The sequence below is a fragment of the Phascolarctos cinereus genome, unplaced genomic scaffold, assembly GCF_003287225.1.
Source record: "Phascolarctos cinereus isolate Bilbo 61053 unplaced genomic scaffold, phaCin_HiC Scaffold_3;HRSCAF=262, whole genome shotgun sequence".
Lineage (NCBI taxonomy): Eukaryota > Metazoa > Chordata > Mammalia > Diprotodontia > Phascolarctidae > Phascolarctos > Phascolarctos cinereus.
Window position 1 is genome coordinate 101,337,724 of NW_027555736.1, and position 9,275 is coordinate 101,346,998.

Below are 9,275 nucleotides of genomic sequence, written 5' to 3' on the forward strand. Positions count from 1 at the left end.
TATTAATAGCTAATGATTTGGGGAGATCCAGGATCTCCCCTTTTTCCTAAAGTTCTCATTTCAAGGTTTAGTGTCTGAAGGACATTGCTGGTAATGAAATTGAATTAACTTTCCCCTCAATCTTGTTCAGACCCCACCCAGGTGGGGGAAGCCCATTATGTTCTACACAGGTATGGGTGGGGATAAATTCTTTGATTAGATTGCCCAAGGCTAGGTAATTTAGAAGTAAATGATTTAATCAAACTTACATATCCTGTCACCCCCCACCCAGACCCTCAGAATAGGCCCACTTTTCATTGTAATATTCATTCTCTCTCATTAATTGTTAACCAAGCAGAGTTGATTCCCATCTTTAGGAACACCCACTTTTCCAAGGGCATATGAACTGTGAGCCCACTACCATGATTTGTCTTTGGCATTGAGAGTGTCACTGACCCACTTTGTTGGTAACATGCTAGCATTATCAATAAAATGACTAATTACCCAGAAACTATGTCTCTCAAACTTTTTAAACGTCTCCCTTTAATAGTGTAGTCCTGCCCTAAGAAAGATAACCTGAGTCTTGATATTTGATTTGCATCCATAAATCTCTGTGCTACTTCAGAAGCCAAACCATAGGGAATGACTAGAACCCAGGACTTGATTACCACACTTGTATTCATTCTCAAGACCCCAGAGAACTCTTCCTTCCTTCCTTCCTTCCTGGCCTCCTTTATAACCGCTTTGGGGATTGCTTTTAACTGAAAATGTTTCAATATCATTTTATTAAATGGATTGTTTGAATCATTAGGTTCTGAATAGTCCCTTGTATTAGACATGGAATTGTGACTAGGACCCCCTGTCTTGTCTACCATAAACAGTTGTTGTGAGAGTCAAATAGCATATGTGAAAATAAATGCTTTGAAGAGTTAAAAGTACTAAAGAAATATAAGGTATTTATTATTATTGTTTGTAGATGTATTGCCCATGTTGCAGTCTTTGATATGCAATCTGGTAGACAACCCAGAGAAACGGTCCTTCAATATTTATATCTTGGATAGACACTATAGATGGATAATGAAGTGGGCCGAGAATTAAAGAGGAGGAGAAGAATAGACTGGATTATTTTTGGTAAATTGTATTGTGCTTTTAAAGACCACAAGCTTACCCTAGTAACAAAAAGTAGTAAAGAAACTGTTAACATTAGGAGGATATAAAGTAACATTTGCTATTGCCAATGTACTTTTGTTTATCTTTTATGAAAAGTTAATTAGATACAAAATAATATACAATATATCCAATAGTTAGTTAAAGTAACTGAACTGTTAATTACTCCACTGCTATTTGTCATTAGTGTGACCCTGCCCAAGCCTAGTCCGTTTTTCCTTGGGGATGGCCCTGGGACCTGGGTTGTGTAGGAGGAAGGAGAAATGACCCCTGATTGACTGAGAGAATGCTGAGCCTAGCCACTGTGTGAGTGGAGAAGGGACTTCAGTTTTTAGATCACACTTTGAGAGAGGACCTCAAGAAAGATACAGTGATAGAGAGTAGAGCCTTAGACTTATGAATGGCAGACCAGAACTACACACATGTAGGAGACTAAGCTCCCATCGTGTCCTTTGACGTCAAGTTTTTGCCACTGCAGAGACTTCTGGGAAGAGACTCCCCTTCAGTGAGATTGTTTATTCTTTCCTTGGTTGAACTGAGACCTTAGCTCATTCTCAGCTAAAAAACTCATCCACTCCTTTATTTTCTTTGGTATGTTCTGATCTGGATAACTTTCCTTATTCTTTGTTTTCTTTGATTAAAGGGGTTGCTAGCTATTGATAATGTTCTTTTGTGCAACCTGTATTTGGCAGGAAGGGGCCAAGCTGTCAAGTTTAAATTAAGAACTACCCTCCCCCTTGAGTGCTATCAGGGAAACAGCTTTCATATTCCTAGACTAAAGATATTTGAAGGGTGGCAGATAGATATAATCTGATCTAATACCCCTTTTAGAGGCAGGTGGGAGGAAAAAAAGATTGCTCATCCTCAGACTTGGAGCGTGGAGAGCATAAAACGTGTTCAGGAGATAGCAAATAGACTAAAAATAAGTAAAAACCTACTCTACATCTAGCCTGCCAACTAGCATGGTGGCTGTGGCAGCATGACCCTCTTCCTATTTTTTAAAAAAAGTTTTATTGATGTGTTTTGTTTTTACATTTCATTAATGTATAGATTTCCCTCACTTTGTGAGAGGTTTCTTGTAACAAAGTAAAACAGTTAAGAAACACTAGTAATATAGTGAATTCATCAGAAAATGTATAACATTCCATATTTGTAGCATCCCCTATACCTCTCTATTTAAAAAAAAGAGAGAAATCTATTTTCTCTTCCTCCCATCCCTGACCCATTAGAAAAAAGAAAAAGAAAAAAAAATTCTTATAACAAATATTCATAGGTAAAACAAATTCCCTCAGTATTTGTGTAGAAAGATATTTATGTCATGGTTTTGCTTATTTCATTCTTCATCAGTTTATAGATGTCCTCAAAATTGTTCATTTTTATATCACCTTTATCGTATAAATTGTTCCATTCTGCCAACTCTATTCTGTATTAGTTCATACAAGTCTTTCCATGTCTTTTTGAAATCTTACAGCACAATAAGACTCCACCACATTCATATACCACAACTTATTCAGCCATTGTTGTTGTTCAGTCATCTTTCAGTTGTGTCCAACTCTTCATGACCCCATTTATGGTTTTCTTGGCAGAGATACCAGAGTGGTTTGCCATTTCCTTTTCCAGCTCTTTTTACTGATAAGGAAACTGAGACAAACAGGCAGAGGTGACTTGCCCAGGGTCACACAACTAGTAGGTACCTATGGCCTGTTTTGAACTTAGGAAGAGGAGTCTTCCTAACTTCAGGCCCAGAATTCTACCCACTGCACTACCTAGCTGCCTATGCAGCCCTTTCTACTCTTCAAAAAGGTAAGATAAATCATATCTATCCTTGCCACCCACAAGACTTTTATGTGCATTTAGATAGCATACACATATTGAACATTAGGAAACAAAAGTATTTTTTCACTAAGAAGTTTCTTTACTTCTGTTCTCCCACCCCTAACCAGTATCAATTTCCTGGGGGTGGAATGAAATTTGGTGCGGGGGAGGAATGTGACAGTGAAAAGTGCCTTAGATTTGCAATCAGAGAAGCTAAGTTTAAGTCCCTGTCTTGGACTTGCAATCAGAGAACCTAAGGTTAATTCCTAAATCTGCCACTTTCTAATTGTATGACCTTGAGCAGCTCATTTCATTTCTCTGAGCCTCAGATTCCAAAGGACAGAAGTCTTTTCATATCATGTAAGGCTAATCTTCATGGTTAGATGAGCTATTCATTAGAAACTTGGCCAACTACATAAATTTTCTTTCTCCCCTTTTATACTAAGCCAGTCTGGAGAATGCTCCAGGAACAGGGCTGGGGAGAGTGACATGGAGCTCATGTTAATGAGTTCTTCATTCCCCATGGAGAGATAATCAGGGCACTACTCCAAGATTCATCAACATATTTTATTAGCGCTATGTGACCTATATGGTTTATTTTTAAAAGAATTACCTCAGCCAAATGTTTGAGATTGCCTTACACAACCATTTTAGCAATCAGGTTTTCTAAATTTCTGTTACCCTCCCTTATAAAGAGTCACCACTGGGTTCCACTTTTTTTGACTAAGGGCATTTAGCTTTATCCATTCTCATGTGTTCCCTTTTAAGTCTCTATCTCTCTAAGAGAAACTCTTGCAAATAACTGTTTCTTAAGGAGAAATAGTAAATTTTTCTCAAAGATATATTAGAAGCTCCTGTATACATGTATATCAAATGCACAGTTTGCAGGTGTTTGAGGGATAAAGTTTATTTAAGGGATGACCCTAAGATGTGGACCTTATAATACAATTGTATCTACATCTTTTGTACATGTAATGATATGAATGGAAATCCACTGGAATTTCTCCTGCTTGTGTTAATAATACAGTGGTAACATCACTCAGCAGTGCTTATTAAGTACCCTAGTCAGATGGTTCTGTGCACAGCAACTTCAAAAGAATTTTAGCCTCTAGAGCAACAATTTTATGGGTGTTGAACTCCAGGAACTCCAGGGAATCCAGGGATGTGAGGTGTGTGGCTTAGTTTTCATTTTGTGAGAGGAAGTCCAAACATGATTTTTCCTGTTCATAAAAAAAGAAAAAGAAAAAATGCATTCCTCTTATTCAACTCTTCAAGGTCTTATTAATAGAAAAAGATGAACTAAGGGCTTGTCCCTAGAGTGCCTAGCCTATACATCACTGATTGTATATATTGTGGTATATAAATCAACCTTTTATGATGAAAAAAATCATTCCCAAATGAGAGTCTTCACACAAACTGGTTCTACTGGCTGCTAAGGTATGGTACCTTACTACTTTTCAGCAGCTGTTGCCAATAGCTTGTAGAGATTTCCCCAGTTTGCTGTTTAAGCAGCTGTTAATAAGTTAATGAGAGTTAGTATGGTCTAGTAGTGCCTTAGACTGTACTACCTGGATTCAGATCACTTCTTTGATACACACTGACCCAGTGCAAGTCCCTTAACCTTTAAGTGTGCCACCCCCCCCAATAACTTTCTAAGACTGTAAGTTGAAGAACAGTTGCCCATCTGCATTGGTGGAGGGAGTTCCCTAGAGAGATGGAAATCACAGATCCACAAAAAAAGAGGTCAACAGGTCTGGGGCCTTCCTTTCCCAAAGCTTCTAAAAATATCATTGTAATAAGGGTAGACTTTCATGGTAAGTAAACTGGAATTTTTATAGAATCAAACTGAGGTCAACTTATATTCCAGGACAATTTATATATCCTGTGCTACAGCATATGGTAAGTCAGTGTATCTCAAAACAATCCAGAATTATCATTATCAACACCCATAAATATTTATTTAATACCTCCCATGTGTTAAGTCTCATGCTAGGCTTATGGGGGATGCAAAGTACAAGACATAATACCTGCCTACAAGGTGCTTATAGATTAGCTAGAGATATAAGACACATGATGCAGGTAGGAAAAGAACTACAGTTCAAATAGGTATGTTAGTATCAAATGACAGGTAAAAAACAATTAATGTGGGTTGGGGCAGGGGAGAGGAGAGGAAGTCCCAAGGAGGGAATTATTTATTTGGGTTGGCATAGCTTGGAAGACTTCATGTAGGAGATGGAAGTTGAACTGGGTCTTAAAGAATGGGTAAGGTTTAAATGGGAGAATAGGCTAGGCCAGGGAAATAGGATCAGCAAAGCCTTGGAGAGTGGAAAGCATATATTCAGGAGACAAAGAATAAACTAAATATTAGTAAAGAACTAGGCTAGTTTCTTCTTTGCCTATTCTAATACCTTCAATTTCTTTTTCTTCTCTTATTGCTGAAGCTATCGTTTCCAGTACAATATTGAACAACAGTGGTGATAATAGACATCCTTGTTTCACTCCCAATCTTATTGGAAATGCTTCTAGCTTGTCCCCATCACATATGGTAAGTATGTGATACTTACTATTTTAAGGAAGACTCCATTTATTCCTATGCTCTCTAGCGCTTTTAATAGGAATGCATGTTGTATTTTGTCAAAAGCTTTTTCTGCATCTGTTGAGATGATCATGTGGTTTCTGTTAGTTTTGTTGTTGATATGATGAATTATGCTGATGGTTTTCCTAGTATTGAACTAGCCCTACATTCCTGGTATAAACCCTACCTGGTCATAGTGTATTATTCTTGTACTAATTTGCTGCAATCTATTTGCTAATATTTTATTTAAAAGTTTTGCATCTAGATTCATTAGGGAAATTGGTCTATAATTTTCTTTCTCTGTTTTGACTCTTCCCAGTGTAGGTATCAGCACCATATTTGTATCATAGAAAGAATTTGGTAAGACACCTTCTTTGGCAAATAGTCTATATAGTATTGGAATTAATTGTTCTTTAAATGTTTGATAGAATTCGCTTGTAAATCCATCTGGCCCTGGAGATTTTTAACTAGGGAGTGCATCAATGGCTTGTTCAATTTCTTTTTCTGAGATGGGTTTATTTAAATATTTTACTTCCTCTTCTGTTTATCTGGGCAATTTATATTTTTGTAAATATTCATCCATTTCATTAAGGTTGTCAAATTTATTGGCATATAGTTGGGCAAAATATTTCCTAGTTATTGTTTTAATTTACTCTTCATTGATGGTGGATTCACCCTTTTCATTTTTGATACTAGTCATTTGGTTTTCTTCTTTCTTGTGGTTCTTCCTATTGGTTCTAATTCTTCTTTACAACATCACTAATATGAAAATATGTTTAATAAGAAGGTATATGTATAGCCTATATCAGATTGTGTGACATCTTGAGGAAGGAGGCAGGGAGGGAGGGGAGAAAAATTTAAAACTCAAAATCTTATGTTGATAAATCAAAATAAATTAATAAAAAAAAAGAACTGATGCAAAGTGAACAGAATCAGAAGAACACTGTACATCCTAACAGCAATATTGTATGATGATCAATTGTGAACGACAGCTATTCTCAGCAATACAATGATCCAAGACAATTCCAAGGAACTTATGACAAAAAATGCTATCCACCTCCAGAAAAGGAACTGATAAAGTCTGAATGAAGATGAAAGCATACTTTTTTCTTTATTCTTCTTGGGTTTGTTGTTTGTGTATATAGTTTTTTTTATCTGTGTTTTCTTTTGCAACATGGCCAATATGGAATTATATTTTGCATGGATTCATATGTGTAATCTGTATCAAATTGCTTGCCTTCTCATGGAAGGGCAGGGGGAGGGATATAAGAAGAGAATTTAGAACTCAAAATTTTTTTAAATGAATGCTAAAAAAATTGTATGTAACTGGGAAATATTTAATGAAATAAATAAAAATATGTTGAAGAAAAAAAAACTAGCCTACAAAAAAAGTCACTGGTCACCTTGAAGGGCAGCTTCTGTTTTGGGCAAATCAGCCTCCATTTGCCTCAGATACCTCATCTGTAAAATGGGGAGGTTGGATTAGATAACCTCAGAGATACCTTCCAGGTCTAGATCTTATGATGGTCTTATAGCGGAATTTCATGTTTCAGATTTTTATGAGATAATACCTTCAACATCTATGATTCCAGGATTTTGGTTTAGCTGGAGTGAGAGATTCATGTAAGGGAACATTAGCTAATAGTAGTAGTTTTTAAAATTACCTTAAAGCCATACTAGTATCCCTAAAATGTTAAAAAAAATTATTTCCTTAGGAAATTGTATTCCACTGCACTTCGAAATGATCACAATTAAGTAGGATTCTTTATCTTTAATTCCCACAACTAAATTAGGAAAGAATTCTGAGGCTTCCCCTTCTGAATACTATTCAAACTGTCTTTGGAGTACAAGAATAAACACTTTTCGAAGTCCACCAATGCTAAGTTATTCCAGAAGGCTAACTTGAGACCTAGGAATAGGTGGCCACCTTTTAGGAGTACTGTGAAGTAAACCCAGAAAAAGAATATCTCGTCCACCTGATGTCTGGTGCCAGAAATGCCTCCAATGAGGTGGGGGTGGGGGAGGGGGGAAACTGCCATTTCACAATTAGAGGTAAGGTTTTACAATTTGTATAACATTTTGGGGCAGTATAACTATGTATGAAGTTTATGCTAAGATGTAAATAATTGATAAAATGAGCTGAAGAAGGAAATAGCAAACCATTCCAGTATCTTTGCCAAGAAAACCCTGATTTGGGGTCATGAAGAGTCAGATACAACTGAAAATGACTGAAAATAATAGTAAGTTTTAGGGTTTTTTCTAATAAAATTTTTTATTTTAAATTTAAATACAAAATGAGAAAAGAAAAAATTACCATGTACACAGCAGACCATAAGAAAGGATTCAATATAAAACAATAAATTTCTATTTTTAAGAAAAACTATATAATAAATATTACACATTATTTTCAAAACTACCCACCTTTTCTTTGCTTTCTTGTTGTTGTTGTTGTTGTTTGCTCTCTGCTATGCATTTTTCACTTTTTTTTTGCCTCTTCTCCCCCTCCCCCCACTGTAAAGAAGGCTACAATTAAGCATGGAGATATATATATGTCTATAAATATACACATAAACACTCACACACATGTATATAACTCTGAACTACATTTATTTCCTCCTATCATCGGTTTCTCTGAAATCTTTTCATGTTTTTCTAAATCAACCAGATCATTATTTCCTACACTGCAGCAATATTACAACCCAATCATACCCTATCTGAAAGATTGTCTATGAAAGTTCTTTCCCCCCAATTTTCTGCATTCCTTCTGTTCTTGGCTACCTAGATTTTAAGGAAAATTTAATTTAAAATAATCAAAATTATCTTTTTTGCACTTCAACAATGTTCTCACCTTGTAATATAGTTAAAAGTCAGATACTTTTGAATCTACTTCCTTTACATCTTTTCCCCCCCGGGTTTCTTTGAAGTTACTGACCTTTCGCTCTTCCAAATAGACTTTGTTATTATTTTTTCTCACTCATTAAAATAATCTTTTAGTATTTTAATTGGCATGACATTGAATAAAGAGATTAGTTAGGTAAAATTGTCATTTAAAAATGATATTGGTTTTACTTACCCATGAACAATAAATATTACTTCAATTATTTAGATCTGAATTTATTTGTATAAAAAGTATTTTATGTTTATGTTCATATAGTTCTTGTGTATGTTTTGGCAGGCATGTGCTCAGGTATTTTATACTGTCTAGATATAAAACCTGCCCTCCCACCACTAGGTATGTATTTAAATTTAAATGGTTTAAAATAATACCGAATAATATTGCTAACACAGTGTAGTTTCTGTATTTTCACTTTTGATTAAATCTATTTTAACTTTGTCTGAGGTCATAATTACTCTCCCTGCTTTTTTATATGCTGAATTCTTTTCTTGTCCTTTATTTTATCTTTGCATGTATCTCTCATTTTTATAATGTTTCCTTAAAGCAACATATTATTGAATTCAGAATTTTAATCTGCTATCCATTTTCACTTTATGGGTAAATTCATTCCATTCACATTCTAAGCTACAATTACTTGTTAGGTATTTTCCTCCTTACTATATTTCCTCACTATCTTTTCCACCCTATTTACCCTATCCCATCTCACTCTTCTGCTTTATTTCTACCTTCTACCTTGCCCTTTTATTCCTTAACCTACCCACCCCTCTGAGTCCCTCCCGTATCCTTTTCCTCCACCTCATCCCCTTGCCCTCCTGTTTCTTTCTGAATTTAGAGGACTTTTAT